Source organism: Melozone crissalis, unplaced genomic scaffold (assembly GCF_028551555.1).
Source record: "Melozone crissalis strain CALT ecotype California unplaced genomic scaffold, PUWL_Pcris_2 ptg000068l_1, whole genome shotgun sequence".
NCBI lineage: Eukaryota > Metazoa > Chordata > Aves > Passeriformes > Passerellidae > Melozone > Melozone crissalis.
Window position 1 is genome coordinate 13,260,279 of NW_026535846.1, and position 15,831 is coordinate 13,276,109.

The following is a 15,831-nucleotide window of genomic DNA, read 5'->3' on the forward strand; positions in this document are numbered from 1 at the left end:
AGTCCTACCTGTCCTTCATTTCTGACTCAAATTGGCATAAACAAGTTTAAATAGAGACTAGTCCTGGGCTCCTCCATGCAAATCTGTAGCCAGTAAAGGCTAGGAAAAGCCAGGTGCCACATGAAAGCCACAGGGGTACCCTGGGGGATCAAATTTTCCCACATTCCTATCTCCAAAATTGGGTGCCAGATCTCAGAAAATGTTGTGAAAGGTTTTTCCCTTTCTCTCTTCTCTACCCAAGATCTCACAGATCTAGAAAAATTAAACAGTGGAAAACTTGGAAATACAGAGATTCTAAAAACTGATTGAGTATTCTGTGAACTAATGGAATGGCATAACCCATTAAATCTAGGATTCTGGTCTAGTCTCAGTGATCTCACCCATCAAATTGACAGGATTGAGAATAAAAGGACACAGTTTATGTGCTGATACCCCCGAACACCGAAACATCTTTCTTGATACAAGCTTCCCAACTTCAACAAACCAACACCAGTCCTACAACTGTCTGTCATGATCTAAATGAGGGTCACCTTCAGAGATTTCCCTTACTTTGTATTTATTCTCACAAAAAAATTAATTTCCAATTTTACCAGATTTTTATGAACTTCAAGATGATAATATTTAAGGAAAATAAATTCTAGTTAAAACAGCATAGGATTAAAACTACAATTTTAACCTTGTACTCTCAGAATCAGTTTTTGCTACAGCACTCTTAAGTAAATACTCGACCTTGTCAAAAGTCACATCAGATCCCAAGGCTTGTTACCCTTAAACTACAAGGATGCAGAACTTTTTGAAAGCAGATTTTTTTTCTCATATAAAAAGCCAACTGAAGTGACTGTACTAATCTCCAAACACGAAGCCTGATCACTGGTTCACTCTCAGAGCAGCCTTTCGGCCGAACAAACGCGGGCCCCGGAGCTGCAGTTCCCAATGCGACACTGCCGGGGTGACCGGAGCGCTCCCGCCGCCCCCTCCCCGTGCGGGCCCCGCCGCCGGGGCGCCCCCTGGGGACCGGGGGCGGCCGCTGCACCCACCGCGAGCTCGGCCCGGCCCGCCGGAGGGGCTCCCGCTCGGAACCGGGGCTTCACCGCCCGCAGCCCCGTTCCGCTCCACCTCCGGAGCCAAAGGACGGCAGCGGCAGGAGGCAGAGGAGCCCCGGAGCGGCCCACGCCGCGCGACTGCCCGTGCCAGTGACCGGGAACTGCGGGGCCTTGAGGAACTCCCATCTGCACTCAGCCTTTGAGTTTAAAGGAGAGTTCACCTAAAACGCTGGACGGCACTGAATCGAAACTACAGATGCAGGGTATGTCACCATTTAAGTTCTTGTGATGCACATAAAAGAGCTCTTTCCATTCCTCCATATATTTGCTGTGTGCAAGCTTTTTTTCCTACCTAAAACTCCAATTTCCCGCTCACCTCTGTTTCCCAAGGACTAGATTATCACTCTCTTCTTTGTCACTGATCCTCATATAAGATAAAGCTTTCATAATATGAATGTTTTAAGTGATGCTGAGAAAGAGAGGAAAGCTTTTATTTAAGATTATTAAACTGGTATGTTGCTGGCTGCTATCAATCACTTCTTTCCATGACAAAACAAGTACTGAACCAGATGATGCTCTTGGAAATGCTCACATCTCGCTGACAGAGACCACATCGACAACATACTCCTCTATTCAGTATGTTCTCTTAATTACACACATCGACAAAAAAGAGAAGAGGAAAAAGGAGGAACAAACAACACAAGACAAAACATCATCCACCACCAAAACCCAACAGTACTATTTTGGAAATTCACACCTACAATATTCTTCAATATCAAAGTCAAAGAAGTCAAAGAAATGAAACTGTAGGGAGAGCTCACACTGAGCTGGAAACCTTGTCTCATCTGACAGAACACAGAATTCCAGTACCACAACCAACAAGCATAAGTAACAAGCAAAAATATTTGCTTATTTTCTGGGATTCATTTGGTGAAAATAATCAACTGAAGTATTTCAGGTTTCTGTAAAACATACAACCTGTTTTTACTGGCACACAAGTCTCAGAAAAGCTCATCTCTCCTAAAATATTTGCCTGCAGCAAAACAACTGAGACAGTAAGACCACAAATGAAAATGACAAACAAGGATTCTGGAATCATTCTAAATTTGAGCCATAAGTGACAAAGAGCAATCTAATTTTAAAAAGTTTATAAAGCTTTGATGTGCCAACATCATTTCATGACTTAACTAAGTCTAACACAGTTGCTCCCACCACCAAGAGCAGGAACTTTCAAGTGGTTTGTTGCCTGCAGCTATTTTCTACAGGAGACTGCAGTACCATGTAATATTCAAGAGAAGCTGTCTACATTACTTTATTTTTTTATAATTCAGTTGCTATTGGTAAGTTATACTGAGACGAAATAAACCTAGAGAGTATTTAACTGACAATTCTATTTACACTCCTTCCAAGTGGAAATTATTTCACTCCAAATGTTGAAAGACTTGAACACGTAAAGTTCAAATGTGATATATTTATGGAATCTGAGTAAGATTACCAACCAGCTAACTGATGACTCCAATTTATAAAATGAATGCTATTCAAGTAACACAATGCATTTTTAAACTAAGTATTTTAATAAGCTATGAAAGAGCAATTTTTTGTCACTTCACAGAACCCAGCTTTTTAAAGATAAATTCAAATATCACAGAATATTTAAACCAAATCAAATTAATTTGTTTTCAGCTGTGAAACATCAAGACACTATATCTAAAAGATGAGAGCTGTATATAAATTTTATCTTAACTTCTTAAATACAAGTTTAACAAATCCTTACATTGGTTATTGACTTTATTCAGCATTATCCTCTTGAAACTGTAAATGTATGAAAAAGCTCCAAAAGCATAACTCTGGCCTAAGTACATAGCTTGGAAGTTATCTAAAGGCTAGGAAGCATCACAGAAAAATTAGAAGTCTCTCCTATCTCCCAGTTCCATGCCTGTGGGTTTTTTGGTTGGTTGAATTTAAGCTTATACAACAGCCAACTAAGTTTACCAGAGCTAACTTCATACAAACAACAGCAACAGAAATTAAGGGGTCAGGGGTTCGTGTCCCAGGTTGCACAAAGCCCACCTGTGGACAACACAATGAAATGTCACTGGTTTTGCCAAGAAGGACCAACATGAGCCATATGAGTTACACAGCAAGATCCATTTGTCAGAGATGAGATTCAATTAATATTTTTTCCTTTGTATAACTTCAAAGCTTTTTTAGTCTTTGATTAAGCAGAACAGTGCGGGGATTCCAGCCCGTTCACCCCCAGGGCTTTCAGCAGCAAAAAATATCCATGTTAATGTTAAAAGCAACACATTTCTCACACCCTGTTTCATTTACCAATGAAACTGTTATTGTGCCATAAAAGAAAACAAACTATGTTACCCAATAAAGAGCCCTATACCAGATCTGTGGTACTGAGTTTGTGACTGATCACCAGGAAGACAGATCCACAAAACTATGAGTTGGGGATAATGAACAAGTGATACCAAGATGACAGAGATTAATGATGGTCAATTGCACAATCACTCGTGGTATTTATTTCCCTGCACACAATCAGCCATCCTGCACATGGGTAAGTCTTGGGAGAGTTCAACACCAGATAAATACTCCAGGAATAATAATAAAAAGACTACTGATTTAAAAACGGAAAAAGTTGTTTCGAATGGGCAAGCACCACAAACGAGAAAGAAGTAATCAATCACAAATGGAGACGGAACTGCCAAGAGTTAACAGAGAGACTTAACAGGGAGACTTATGCTTGGAGAACAACACCTCGCTGTAGGAAACGCTAGGAACTCTCATTCTTGGTCATTTAACACAGGATTCAACAAAACTCCCAGAGAGCGCGAAAGCGGCGTGGAACGGCTCCCAGAGAAGCGATCCCGAAGGCGTTTTGCCCGGGTTCCCTGCCGGCGGGCCGGGGAGCGGAGCGGGGCGGAGGGGCCCGGCCGGGCGCGGAGGAAGCGAACGCCTCCCGCGCGGCGGCGGCCAATGGGCGGCGGGCGCGGCCCGAGGCGCGGCGAGCAGGCCCGGCGGGGCCGCCGTGACGCACTTGGGCAACCGCCCGCCCGCCCGGGCCCGCCGGCACGGCCCCCCCGCCACCGCGCCGGGCGGCGGCCCCGGGCCGCGCAGCGACAACGCGGGGTCACACCGGCGGCCCGGGCGCCTCGGGAGACCGGACACGCCAGGGTGTGGCTCAGGCGGCGAACGGGAAGGGAGAGCTTTCGAGCGCGGGCAGGGCAGGCGGGGGGGCAGCAGCGCTACCCGGGCTGCCAAAAAGTAATTAAAAAATAAAACAAACGGAAAAATAACGCCAAACAAACAAAAAACAAAAAAAATCCAACGCCAAACTAAACAACCAAGCGCACACTCCCCCTCAGTAACTAGAACACCGGACTCGGTGGTGATCGAAACTTTGTGTCACCTCCTAACGCCGCATCCCGTGGGAACACAAGAAAGGAGAGCCGAGCCCGGACAGTATAATAAATAAATAAAAGCAGCGACAGAGGAGCCCGATCGCTTCCACGCCCGCTCGCGGGGGCGAGGAGAGGGGGGGAAAAAAAATTGAGGTCGGTGGGTCCCGGATTTCCACGGGGTAGACGGATTATACAACGCCAGCAGAACAGAGGAAGGCATGGAGGCAGCGCGGCCGGGAGCACAGCGGTGCGGGCCCCCGAGGCCAGCACGCCCAGCACCAAGGGATGCGCTCGGGCAGGGGAGGAACTCCCGGAAAACAGGGCCTCCCAGCCCAGCCATCTGCGGCCGCTCGCTCCTCTGTCCCTCCGTCCCCAACCGCAGCAACTATACATACATATATATACACGTATCTCTATATATAGTATTTTTTTTAATCCGTGTAGAAAAAATAAGCGCCCCTAAAAGAGAAACACCAGGAAAGCTCTCGTTTCCTACCTGGGCAGGGTTCAGCTCAGTTCAGTGCGTGCCGAGGAGGAGGGGGCAGAAGAGCACTATCTAAAACAAAAGTGGCGCCAAAACCCCCCAGTAAGAAGCATTCTCCTTCCTCCTCCTCCTCCTCCTGCCCCCCTCCCCCACCGGGGCCGGCGAGAGCCCAGCGGGGTTCCAGCAACACGCGGCTCCCGGCATCGGGCGTCCCCGGCACAAGTTGGCAAGCGCCCTTTCTTTACAAAAAAAATAAAGGAAGCCGAACGGAAACTGCCACAACTCTTCCTCTTAGCGGACAGCAGCCGAGGAGCCCGGCCAAAGTCACTCGGAGGGGAAAACTCGACCCACAAAGGCCTTCGCCGAGCTGGGCGCCGGGGCGGGGGGGCAGCGAATGGAGGCGGGGGGGAAAGGTGCAGGTCAGTCCCTACCTACGTCCTCACTCGGGCCGTAGGAGCCCCGCTTCCGCCAGCCCTCCTATGCAACCACGGGGATGGGCGGCCAGAGTTCCCCAGCTCTGGGAAAAGAGACTGAGGAGACAAACCCCGATCCCTCGGCACTTCCCTGCGCGGGGAACCCGCCGGGAGCGGGCTGGAAGGAAGAACTCGGCTGCTGGGCAGCGGGGAGAAGGGAGCGCTGTCAGGGGTGCGAGTCCCCTGCCCGCGGCCTCCCCCGACATTCGACCCCGGGGCACCGGCAGCCGCCCCACCATTTTCTGTGCGCGGCTCAGCGCTCCCCCCGAGCGCGGCTCGGGCCCCGACCCCATTCCCCTGCCTTGCCCACCCGAGCGGCCCGGCTCGGCCCGGCTCGCCCGCACACACACCCCACGCACACAATGCCCGAGTCCTCCATCTTGCCGGCAGCCCCTGTTCGGCTCGGCAGAAGGGGGGAGGAGGAGGAGGAGGAGAAGGCGGTTCTCCATTTTAGCTCGCCGAGCGCCGGGCCCGGCCTGCCCGCGGCCGGCTCTGGGGAGGAGGAAGGGGGCCGGGGCGGGCAGGGGGGCCGCTTTCGGCGCCCTCTCGCTCTCTCACTCGCGCTCCGCTCGCCTCCCCCCTCCCCGCCGCGGCGCGCCGGGAACGGGGGGTGGGGAAGCGGGGGGCTGGAGTGTTTTCGCGGCTCGGCCCCGCCGTCCTCCATCTTGGCTGCGCGCAGTCCCCGCGGCCAGCCGGCCTGGCGCCCCGCGCGGGCCCGGGCGCCGCGGGCCCCGGCCCGGCCTCTCATCGCCGCCGCGCACCGCGATCCCGTGTCCCCCCGCCAAACTTCCAGAAGCTTCGCCGCCATTTTCTAACTTACCTTGCCCAGTGTCGGCGTAGGCAGCGAGGAGGCCCCGGCGCGCAGCTCCGCTCCCGTATCCCCGGCGCGGCTCGCCGGCTGCGCGCCCGTCCCGGCCGGTGCCGGGCTGTGGGCGCGGAGGGGGCGCGGGGCGCGGGCGGGTCGGGGTTATTTAATTTGGCGGCGGCGCTGGGGATTGTTTGGGGTGTTCGCTGCTCGGCGGCTCGCGGGCGAATGGAGGGCGCAGGCGCCACCTGGCGGCCGCCCAGCGGGGCCCGCTCTCCTGGGCGTGGGGCGACACCTGCCGGTCGCGGGCGGCAGCGCCGCGCCGAGCGGGGTAAACAAGGTGCGGCGCATGCGCGGGGCGGGCCCAGGCTGGGCTCGGCCGCGGGGCCCGGCGCGGCCTTAAAAGGAGCGGCCGCTCGGACACGGGGCCAGCCCGCGGGACGCGCCCGGCCGCACGCAGGCACGGGCTCTGCTGCTGTAGCGCTGCAGTAGTTGGATGTAATTGTCGGGCCGAGGCAGAGCTGGGCCTCACGGAAGTGCCCCGCGGAGCCGATGCCGCGGGGTCCTGCTCGCCCCCCGCGCTGTGCCGGCGGGAAGCGGGGCCGGGCCGGAGGGAGCCTTGGCCCGGGAGATAAACGCGCCGTTCGGTTCCCTCACGGGGCCGGGTGCCTTATCGGGCACGGCAGGACGCGCACGGCAGCCCGGGCTGCTGGCACCGCTGGCAGCTCCCGTGGTCTCAGCGTTGTCCAGAAACGCGTTCTGCTTCTGCCCATCGGCCCCTGTGCTCCCAGTTCAATGATCAGTGGGATTCCTTATTTCTCCCTGCATGAGGATTATGTGAACCTAAAGCGATCCATACAAGCAGTACAGAATTCTTAAAGTAATCAGATATGCAATTTGTGACGCCTGATTTTTTTTTTCACTTTATTGTGTAATGCTAAGCACATTGCTCATGCTGAATAGTTCCACGTACGATTATATTTAGATCAGTCAACACAATAATAGTTTTGTCCTGGTAATTAGGGTCTAATCGCCCTCTTGTGTTTATCTACTTATAATTTTGGGGACAGCGTTAGCTTAACAAAGCAGTCGCTAAAGCGAGTTACTCTGCTCACCTGCCTAACAAAGGCAGGGTATTTAAGAGAAGAGTATCCACCAGCTCCAGTCCTTTCAAAACTAAGATGAGGCATCCCGCAGAGAAAATAATGCGTACAATGGAAACCGTGATCAGATTAGGAGTGTTTAAAATAAAACTTAAAAAAAAAAAAACCCAGAACTAAAACCAGTGTAATATAAACTGATGACACCTAGGAATACTAGATACAATCTGTCGGTACATGAGACAGGATTACAAAAATAAATTATGTTCTGTAGCTTGAATTCACATTTCAGAATAGTTTTGCACCTTCTGTCAAGTTCAGGGGAAACAAAACAAAAATAAAAAGACAGAAAGACTGCCTGGTAGGGAACACTTTAAATAGCATCCTAAGTGCCCAGTCATACAACCATGTTCACGGTTTTAATTACAGCTGCAGGTGCTGCTGATGATCTTTAATGTTACTCTGATAGTGTCTGGAAAATGTAGAAGAATTGTGTATTAAAAGCCCCACTACACTTAATGTAAACCTTAAAAATTATCTATATTGTTATAAAACAACATTTAGGAATACATGGAAAGGAGCTGGATCGTTTTGTGCCTTTCCCAAACAAAGTCAACTTCTGACAGCTGCCATATAGACAACCTTTCCATAAAAATAAACTACAACATTTTGCCTGCACACAGAATTCCAGTAATGTGCCTTCTGCTTGAGATACAATAGGGATAACTCAGATTAAACTCCAACCCAAAACTTTGCAAGATGATAGCAGTTTACTGCAGGAGCTGGCAGGAACACGAGGCAGCTCCAGTCAGCTGTACATTAAATACATGTACAGCACATGGATTTTGTTCTATTCCAAAAGCACTGCAGTTCACACTTGAGGTCTCAGCTCAGAGGTTTGAGGTAAATGTGCTTACCTAACGTGAAGCAAACATGACATCGTTTTTAAGGTGTGGTTTTCAATGAGTGTGCAAGTGCTGACAATACCATGGCAGAGTTCAGCCCATTCCCAAAGCTGACTCAGGCGTTGGAAGCCCAAATCCATAACACTTCTGGGTGTCCTGACTCACAGGACAGAATTTGCTTTTTTCTGCTTGAGCCAAAACATGGAAGTGCTCTAGAGCCCGGCTCCAGGTGCAGCAGCACAGTACAAACCCCTGGTCACAGAGCCTGCCTGAGAGGATTTCACACTCCGCAGTTCAGTTTCCTCCCTCACAGTTGTTTCATTCAGCTGTTTGCTCAGCCCTGGCTTAGCAATGCTGTTGTCTCATCGGAGAAGGGAGAGGGACATTTGTTCTCTGAGGTTTGATTCCCACCCCCCAGCCCAGACCGTTTCTCTGAGCTGTTCCAGTACAGCTGCAGAGCACTGAAGTCAGCACAGCTGAAGGTGCTGAGGCCAGGAAAGTTTCTGCTCTGCTCCAGTGACCAGAAGACAGGAATTTCTTAAGTCAACTGAGCCCTGTGAGGATTCCTCCTCTAAGGGGAGCAAACTGGCTCTCTGAAGAGCCCAACTCCTGCATTTTCCTCATGAAGAGATCGTGCTGGGACTGAGCCTTCCAGTTGGTACAACAGGGAAGATGATGGAAAGCAATTCCTCTGCAAGCTCATCACTTCTTTCTAAGCTACCAGTTCCAGAGTGGGCTTGTACCATCAGTTCAGACTTTGGGGAAAAAAACCAAGACCATCCTGAAGTTTCTGTATAGTTTTAGCACACTAGCATCCTTTCCAATACAATGAAAAAAATTAAAAGAAAAAAAAGTGCTATCTAAGCATTATAAAGAAAAAGAGATATTTTAAATTCTGACCTGTCTAGAAAGGATTTATATCAGATAGAAAAGAAGTTCTGTGAAAAACTAGGAGAAAGTATTTCACAGGACTATGTCATCTTTTTCAAAAAAGCTACACTTTAGGTGCTTCAAATTCCACCATTTCTGATATTGAGCCCAATTTAGAGAGGATTTAACAAAGACTTTACAGGCACTGTTATTATGCTTGATCCAAAGAGAGCTTCATGATCAGTGACACAGGAAACTGAGCAGGGAGAGGGCAGATACCAATTCTGTGTCTGAATTAATGGCCAGAGGTTCACCATGAGAGAAGATCAGAATAAACTCAAGCTGACAGATGGCTGATTCATTTTCCCAGGCAGAAGATTCATGCTCATGCTGCTTCCTTTTCTTTTCATGCTTCTTCCTTTTCTTTCTCCTGCAGAATAGGAAGCCCTTCTGCAGGTCCATTTCCTCATTTGTATTATTAAAAAAACCCAAATAAACAAAACAAAACAACCAATCAAAAACAAACGACAAAACCCAAAATAACAAACAACAACAACAAAAACCCACCAACAACACACCACCACCCACAATCATTTATTTCTTTAAACACTTTTCTTTTTGAGAATTGGAAAAATAAAGCAGAATTTGTATACTGGATTTGTCCCAAGGTGAGGTGTTAGCTTTGATGGCCTGTATTGAATACGCCATGACCATACTTTTGTCTGTTGAGATGGATACAGAGAGAAAAAGTCAATTTTTTTTCCCCAGATTTTTGAATCTGGCTTAGTCACTCCTGGGAAATCTGCTCTAAATCCTTTTGAAGATGAGCTATTACATAAGAAACAAAAATAAAGACCAAAAAATGGGTTACTTTCCCATAATTTGCAGGAGATTGCACATCAGTATCTCCTTAGGTCTTTCCCTGCTCTGTGAATAATTTCTTCCTTCTTCCATTTATGTAAGTTTCCCTTGTGTGCCCCTATTTCTCACCAGGTCTTTCCAGAACACCCAACTCATGTCTGAATTTTCTTTGATTCAGTAAGTTTCTGCCTGCTCCTTCTGTGAAGGAGCACAGAATCAATTTGTCCTGTACCACTACAAAGGAAGCTTTAACTCCTCTTCATCATCAGCTCTAAAAATGAACAGAATCCCAGTAAGTTGCAGACACCTTCCTGCCAATTGCATTATGAGCAGCAGCTTTACTCAGTCCCCTGTGCCACTTGTCACCCAAAGCCCTGAGCTCCCCTGTTTGAGTGAGGTACTCTTTCTATGTCTCATTCTTTGAGAGAAAAATCCCTTAGCTGGATTCTAAAGTTCCTTAGCAAACTGCTGTAAAGGCCACAACAGTTTTTGGTAGGAAAGAGTGAAAAGCCCCTCCCCTGGCTGCAGGCAGGACAAGCCACTTTCACCTGAGGCATCACCTCACCCTAGGTGCAGGAGCAAGTGTTACCAATCAGGCCACTTCTCTTGGATTCAGGACACAATTTGCTCTGGTTTCCAGATGTAGGGAAGTTTCTGAAGACAGGCAGGACATTATTTGTGTTCTGTAGCTAAGTCCAGGCAGAGGGACCATGAATCAAGGTCCATTTTATGAGTCGGGCACTGTGACAGCATCAATGACAAAGTCTGAGGAGGAAGCACAGGAACCAGAGAAACATGTCTGGAACTGGGTAAGCCAGGTAAGTGGCAGGGCTCCCTTAAAGGCAGCAAAGAACAGAGTGTGTGACAGACAAAGGGCTGGGGTGAGAAGCTACCAAGAACTGAAATAAAGTCAAGCAGGCCAAACAGCACAACTGATGCCAAGCAAGGGAAGCAGCTTTAGCTGAGAAACAGCTAAAACACAGTGAAACTGTATCATACTGCATCATCCAGATGTATAGGGCACCTAACCCATCAGGAACACAAAGCAGTTCTCAGCTGCTCAGAGCTCATGGGGACCCAGACCCCTCTCCAGAACTCTGACATGGAGCCAGGGCTTGCCTAAAAAGGGGAGAAAGGAGGCTGGCTTGTGGTTAGGTGAAATTAGAGTGGAAGTGAGACAGAAACAACATTATCCAGCTCAACTTCTGCCCAGGATTACAGAGCAGAGCAAAACAATTATGAACAACAAAGTCAAATACTTTTGTGTTTAAGCTCTGAAGAAAATCCTCTATTAAATATATGGAACAGCATTCTGTATGTGCAGGCAAACACAAGATTTGGAGGATGTACCTTGGTCTTTTCCCCACAAATTACTGAGGCAGGAACTTAGGGGCCTAAAGGGGAAGTCTAGGCAATGGGAGGTTGTTTCTGACAGATAAAACCTAGGAAGAGATTAACTCTTCAGATCAACTTGTATGGTTTTCTGGGGCTGACCTACCACATTCCCAAAATCCTCTATATATGTCTGTCCCTAACACAAGTTTCCTTTGGTTTAGTTTTCACTATCAAGCAGCTTCAAGGTTTCTTTCAGACTGTGTTTCTCACAAATCACTCCCCTACTGCCAGTTGTGTCTGGGGCTCAAGGGCTTTTCTGCTGCCTCAGCTCTGACACAGTGGGTGGTGGAAGCAAAGCAAAGTGTGATGGTGTCATTAGCTGAGATTAAAGGTTTTTGTAAATGGCACAATGCATAATAAGCAGCAAGGAATACAACAGTTTATGACATGTTGGGGGGTTGCACAGATGTTCAAAACCGTTAAGATAAAAATACTTCTTTCAGACTGTAACTTTCTTGAGTGTGACAGTAGCAGTCCTGCAAAGTGCCAGCTGTGAAGGAAGTGTTTTCCTCTCTGTGGCAAAGGGCACACCTGTGATGCTCACCATAAACACTCTCAGTCCCCCAGGGACCCCCACTTCTCCCTTCCCTGTACCTCTGGTTCCAACTGTGGGTCTAGCAGAAGTGAAGCTTCCAACCTGGAACATGGATCTTCCTAAAAGAAACTTGCAATTGCCAATTAGGCCTTTAGGAAAGCAACTGTTGATGAAGTTACAAAAGTCCTAAATTGTGATGCAGATGTCCAATTGTTATTTTTGGTATATCTGTTTTGCAAAACACCCATTTGAAGCAAGAGTGACTTTTCTGGTGCTTGTACCCTGCAGACAGATCTCCCATACTGACTCCAGTGACATCACATGGGTCAGATATGCAGGACAGGGAGGTAAAGCCAGTCCTGGACTCAGAAGCTTCTCTCTGTAACACAAGAGTTAAGAGGAAGAGATGCTTGTGCCTTGACACTCACTTTGGAAAAGCTTGTGTTCAGAAGATTAACTATTTGGCTTAAGTGATGACTCTCATCATACACAGCAAAATTATGGTACCTAAGATAAATTGTGTCAAGAGTTTTACAGCAAGATCTAACAATATAAAATCAAAAAGACCTAACATTAATAGATTTAAATGCTGTCTTGGTAATCTTTGAAGGTTATAATAATTCACTCTCCAAAATTTGAAGGTGACCATATGCACTTAGAGTAGACCTGGCTTTTCAGCAATTATTGTAATGATTCTTCTAGACGTTTTCACAGTGGGACTCTGTAAATGTGTTTTTCATTTTTTGAAAAAGCACCATTTTTCAAAATGAGAGCAAAACTAATTCCAGTATCTCTCCAATACATTTCCAGCATTTATTACTTATCAAGAAATTTGTCTCAGCTAACACAGTAACTATCCAGGCTATAAAACTGTAAATTAGTAATTATCTAAAGGCAACCAAATAGTTTTTGATCAGCTTTAGATATTATATACTTACAATATAATTAATATCATTTTGTCCCAAATTTTTCTTGGGGTTTTGTTTATCCAAATCATTAATAAATGAATATGTACCATCTTCTTTCCTGTACTAGGAAAAAGCAAGTTTCTTGGGAAGTTAGTTACAGAGCCATGTTCTCTGAGTTAACACATATAGATTTACAGTAATGTTGTCACTATTGCTTAACAGGAATTCATGGTTAAGAAAAAATTGAAGATATAATCTGAATTTCAACACAGATTGTTTATCATCACAAGCCATTTTGCCTTCTCACATTATAATTACAGCACATTAATTGCTGTACAGCAGCATCAGTAGAGCTGTTGAAGTGACATGACACAGTGACATGACACAGTGGCATTTGCCAAGATGAGAAGGTAATTTCAACAACCTGAATCAGTGTGAAGTCATGGCAGGCACAGGGCGGAGGAAAGATTTCCTTGATCGAGTTTTTCAAGCTACTCAGTAAAACTTCATGCATATGAACCACACAAAAAACTGGGAGAGTATTCACTCATAGTTCCATGAGGAATTAAGGTGCATGTGGGTAGACTGACCCTAAGGAGAAGGGGACCAGCACCCTTCACAAGCCACGAGGCCAATCCAGCTGTTCTGCACAAGACCAACAGGAGAAGGCTCAGAGGCAGCACTGGAAGCACCTCTCCAGCCTTCTCTGGCATTTGGCCTTGCTGACAGGAGTCAGTCTGCACAACACAGAGGGTGACAAAGAGCATCGTGTAACAACTCACTGTTCAGATCCTCACTGCTGCAGGAAAACACTGCAAAAGCCAGAAAACCTCCAGCTCCTCCTTAGCTCTATGAAGAGCTGACCTTCACACACCAGGTGCTTGAGCTTGCACACCTTGTAAGGCAGATTCTCTTCCAAGTAGCTCCTGAAGACCACAGCAGCAAAGGTCACTGCCCCTGGCAATGCTCCATCCTAGAGAACTCCACTTCAGCTTGGTTTCACATGAACACCATTATTCAAGTGCCAGCATTAACCTCCACCCAGTGATAATTCAGTTCCAACCACCCATTGTATTTACATTTCTGTTAATTACAATAAAAACAAATAGAAAAGCTAACTATAAAACACATGCTGATTAACAGCAACACTGTGAAAACTTTAACAAACTATTTGTCCTGTAGCTTCAGACTGCACATATAGCTAACAAAAAATTCCACTGAAGAACTGTGGTCAAAACTAAACTAACCAGACAATGTTAAAATGAGTATTTAAGGACTCTAATTGAAAAAAACCCCAAAAACAAAAACCAAAAAAAAACCCCACCAACGAACCAACAACCAATCCCCAAGCTATTATAATTTAAGAAGTTTTTATTGTATTATGAGCTTAAGATCAAGCCTCAAAACAAATTTTAAAAAAGTCCAGACAGCTTCTGGCTGCAGAGGCAGAAGCTGCTGCAATCAGCTGAGTGAGTCTGTGTGTTTCAGACCCCACATTTTAAGGCAGTGAGAAAAAGCTCCACATTTAACAAAGACATCAACTCTTTGGGTTTCCTTATTTTAGCCTTCTGTTTCTAAATAAGCCATGCACTTCCCGTGCTTTCTAAGCAACACACTTCCAGGACCTTACTGAAAACCCTTGTAAATATCTCATGTATCCAGAGTAGCAAGTAGTTCTGCTACTACAAGTAACATCAAAGAAAGATACTATACAGAAGCCACTAGAAGAAAGTTACTGAATACAGATCCTTGAACATATTGCACATCTCCCAGGAAACTGATAAAAATCAACTTCCAAGGCATCTGTGTCCTGCTGCTAACCTCCTTTTCAAAGCCCCAGTGCTTCCACTCCATTTATTTGCATCTTTCTTTTCCATCTCTTTAAACATCCAGCTCAGTATTAGAGGCCATGGAATTTCTTCTGTTTCTTTAAGATACTGAAAATCAGAATAAATTGAAAAAAGTCTTCCTAATTCAAGCTGTCAGAATTTGATGACTATGCTAATTATTTTTTCACATTTAGTCTGAATAGAACTCTGATTATCGTTTTTTTACAAAAACCCTAAACCTACAGAGTTTGTAATTTTTATTTTGACACCTCACTAAAAGGCTTTTAATCCTTTAATGTCCCTAAGTGATTACAATTTGAATTGCTATATAGCTGTATCTTTTATAATATTAATGAAAAAGTTGCAGTAAGGGATATGTATCTAAAAATATAAACCTTTTAAAAGTTAACAAGCCTTAGCATGAAGCAATCATGCAATGTAGGACAATGTGTTTGCTCTCCATTGCAGTGTAGAAGGTTGTGTGTGTGACCTACTTCCCAGCTTTTCTCAGACAATTTACATACTACATTTACACCCCAAATCACCTCCTTGCTGAGATTGAGTTTTGCAACAGTTTAGGCTAAATTTGGTCCAGCTCTTTCTCAGACAGGACTTTGAGCTGCCTGCCAGGTTCTGCAGCCTGTGGGTTGGGTGCAGCTGATCCAGCCTCTCTCACATGACTCAGGTCAGGCTTAGGTAACCAACCATCTGCTCCAACCAGTCAGCAGCACACGGGTGCAGCCTTAACCAAACAAGCTATTTCTGGCAAGCCACAGCAGCCCAAGGCTAACAACCCCCATTTCCCTCAATATGGACAGAAGACCCTCCCTGTAGGGAAGAACGGCAGCTAGGAACCAACAGGATTGCCAGTCTATATTTGTCCCAAAAAATCCCTGTATGCATGAATTATCTGAAATGTTAAACTCCTCACAAAGACACAGAAAGGCAAAATAAAACTGAATTCTTCATGAATTTCTAAGTCATCATCTATTCCCAAGACCAAATTCAACCATAAAAAATAGCAAAAGTAACGTCATATTTATAATTAACAAACTTCAATCTATAAAAAGAATAGATTTTATTTTCTCTCAGATTAAAATATATTCATTATCCTTAATAACACTCAGGTTAAATTAATTAATTTAATTATAAAACAAAAAGCAACAGAAAGCAGCCTTCTGGTTTTTTTTAATGTGAGAATCAAATACACTAA

The 15,831-nt window shown here is 46.2% G+C and overlaps 1 protein-coding gene across 4 annotated transcripts in view; it reads right to left on the reverse strand.

The window, feature by feature from the left end:
* The window catches only part of STAG2 (stromal antigen 2), a 73,305-nt gene extending 66,963 nt beyond the window's left edge, over nt 1-6,342 (reverse strand). For 3 of the 4 annotated variants that reach the window (XM_054289465.1, XM_054289461.1, XM_054289464.1), the window contains exon 1: nt 6,231-6,342. The gene's annotated coding sequence lies outside the window, so the exon portion shown is untranslated. Of the gene's footprint in view, nt 1-4,949; nt 4,995-6,230 lie in introns of those variants that run through there. The other variant, XM_054289462.1, reaches the window with a different exon arrangement.
* Between the last annotated feature and the right edge of the window lie 9,489 nt (nt 6,343-15,831).